The following is a 3,105-nucleotide window of genomic DNA, read 5'->3' on the forward strand; positions in this document are numbered from 1 at the left end:
AACAAGCACCCAGGGCGTAGTATGAGAGGCTAACATCTTACCTAACATCTAAAGGATTCAAACAAGGTCAAATTGACCCAACCTTGTTTGTTATGTAACACCCCAAATTTTATGATTTGGAGTCCTAAAAGACCTTATTAAAATCTAGAAATACTTTAGAAAAATTCTAGAGATTTTTAGAAATTTTTAGAGTATTTTTATGGAATTTTTGGAGGTCGTTTGGTATTTTTACCAAAAGAAAGAAGTTGTGACAAAAAAATGTTAAAGCCGGGTTTTGAACCCAAGACCCCGGACCTGAATCCGGACTTAGCCAACCAACTGGTCTGGAAACATTTTGTTAATAATATATGAGATAAAGTGTATATGATGTAGAACATGGTAATGGAGAATAATAAGAAGGAAAATAAATTGAAGAAGCTGGGTTTCGAACCGAGCTCCTCGGCCCAAGCAAAACTCGGCCCGACCAACCGAGCTGTGCTCGATTTGTTATTTAGATATGAGAACAAATTTATATAAGGTATAGTTAGGAACATTTAAAATAAAAGAGAAAGAAAAAGGCTCGGCTGAGGATTTGAACCCATGACCTGGGGTTCGGCGAAAACACAACCAACCAACGGTTCTGCGAGTATTTCGTGAAAAGGTAAGGAGCGAAATATTCTTAAGCCATAACAGAATACCCTCGGTTATAAAAAGGGATAAGTTAAGAGAGAAAGGGATTGGCTCACGAAACCCTTTCTCCCTCTTGTGCGCGCGACGGCTCTCGGGCGAAGAAGGCGGCGGAGCTAGGGTTCTCTCCCTCCGGCGGCCGGCGAAGGCTTTTTTCGGCCAGTCTTCACCGTACGTGACCACCTCGATGAGGAGAGCTCAGAAACACAAAGAAGCCGCCGAAACTCAAGCTTCTCCGCGAACCCTAGAGCCTCCCTCTTTTCGGTTGTGAGTTCAAGGAGCAAGGTAAGTTGCTACTCACCTGTAGTAGGATAGCTTCGAGGTTTATTCGTTGTTCCTCTTCTTGTTTTCGAAGCATGTTATTATGGAAGTTTGCTTTTCTTAAGTTGCTGCTGTGAGGAATTTGTGAATTGGCTAAGGAATTAGGTTTTTATTTCCTTTTAACTTTTAAGATCATGCTGTAAGAAAAGAGGTTGCTAGGGTTATGGTTTCTTTTGAGGTTTCGGGTCCTGTTCTTTCTTTAATTTCGTTTAGTTCTTGATTGCTCTTGGTGGATTATGGATATTTTGTATGCTCTGCATCATTTTAAGTCCTGTTAGTAAGGCATGGATTTCTGGGTTACCAGTCCTGTTTCTTCTTCTAAATAGCTTGGGTTCAGAACCAAGATCGTGATGTTTTTGGTAGGTTTGTGTTGTTCCGTTCTGGCTTATGAAGTTCTTAAGCTTTGATTGAGGATGCTTTAACTGTAGTAACAGTATAGATTAGATTAGAATGGTGTAGACTCATGTTGCACAGGTGTTTGATTAAATTCCGATATGGTCCAGATCATGATAAGTATTGTATGTGCAGATTTCTTTTGTATTCTATGCCTGATTATGTGTTACACAGTTAGTTTCATTCATAGATGCATACGAAAGATACCCTAATAGTATTTTGGGTTTAAGAAAAGTATAAGAAAGATAAGAAAAGAAAGAAAAGACCAAGATAGGTTCTGGGATGGTGGTATGATCCGGGGACCTAAGCCCGGTGAGCGTGCCAGAATCAACTAAGATATGTTCTGGGATGGTGGTATGATCCGGGGACCTAAGCCAGAATCAGCTAAGATATGTTCTGGGATGGTGGTATGATCCGGGGACCTAAGCCCGGTGAGCGCGCTAGAATCAACTAAGATATGTTCTGGGATGGTGGTATGATCTGGGGACCTAAGCCCGGTGAGCGCGCCAGAATAAAGGGGGGCTCCAGTCCTAAGTTCGAACCCCTACCAACCTAGCGCTAGGGTAGTTGTCTGATCAACAACTTATGTTAAGGTATTGCTAAGTGTAACTAGATCACCACAATAGTAGGTTTATAAGTACGCATACAAGTATGTTCAAGTCATGTTCATGATTATGCCTATGTTTATGTTTATGTTGCACTAGCTCTACATGTTTAGCATTTCAGCATGTCCTGTTTCTTTTAGTAGTAGATGAGCATGAGTAGTCTTCAGTAAGTAATCAGTTAGATCATGTTATGGATGTATGTACATGCATATCGAGATTTTGTGAGTTAGATAGCGCTTACTAAGCAATTTTGCTTATAAATACTATTTCCTCTTACTGCAGATCAAAGAAAGGAAAAGCTATAGGAAAGGAAGGCGACAAGGAGATGCAAGAGAAGTGTGTGATGTCTGGACTATGGAGAGATCTGGGAATTGCTAAGAATTTATTAAGATTGCTTCCGCTAAATTGTTAAGAGAACTTAGAACTTGTACTTGTAAATCTTTGGTTCGTTTTATCGTGCATCGCTAGAGTTGCTTCTTTTAGTATCATGATTTCTTTTGTTTTTGACATATATAAACTGCGTGGTGTTTGATGCATGTTCCAGCCGCCTGTGGCTGAAGTATACTATGTATGTATTAATGTTTATGGTCACCGGTACAGGGGAGATTCTGTCGAAATTTTTCGGTAGGGTTTCCTTGTGATTTTAATCATACCGGTTAAGTAGAATTAGTAGTTAAGTAACGGTCACTCTTAGGTAGTAGTAGTAGTAAGAAGGGTGGTCGTTACATGTTAAATCATTAAATACAAACATATTTATTGCACAAATATACGTGGATGACATAATATTTGGCTCAACAAATTCAGAATTTTTAGAAGAATTTATTAATCTAATGGAAAAATAATTTGAAATGAGCTTAGTGGGAAAACTAACCTATTTCTTAGGATTACAAATCAAACAGACAAATGAAGGAAACTATATTTCTCAACATAAATACACCAAAGAATTACTTAAAAAATTAGGAATGAAAAATACAAAAGAAATAAAAACCCCGATGGCAGTAAACACAATCTTAGATAGTGACCCAAATGGAAAACCAATTGATTTAAAACATTATAGAAGTGCAATAGGTAGCCTACTGTACTTAACTGCAAGCCGACCTGATATTTTATTTGCAGTTAG

The 3,105-nt window shown here is 38.6% G+C and overlaps 1 long non-coding RNA gene across 1 annotated transcript; it reads left to right on the top strand.

Moving 5' to 3' along the window:
- Positions 1-719: 719 nt before the first annotated feature.
- LOC122035139 lies at positions 720-2,446 on the top strand. The gene is made up of 2 exons (XR_006126910.1): positions 720-951; positions 2,268-2,446. It is a non-coding gene; the product is annotated as an uncharacterized LOC122035139 (long non-coding RNA).
- The last annotated feature ends 659 nt before the right edge of the window (positions 2,447-3,105 follow it).

Source organism: Zingiber officinale, chromosome 11B (genome assembly GCF_018446385.1).
Source record: "Zingiber officinale cultivar Zhangliang chromosome 11B, Zo_v1.1, whole genome shotgun sequence".
NCBI lineage: Eukaryota > Viridiplantae > Streptophyta > Magnoliopsida > Zingiberales > Zingiberaceae > Zingiber > Zingiber officinale.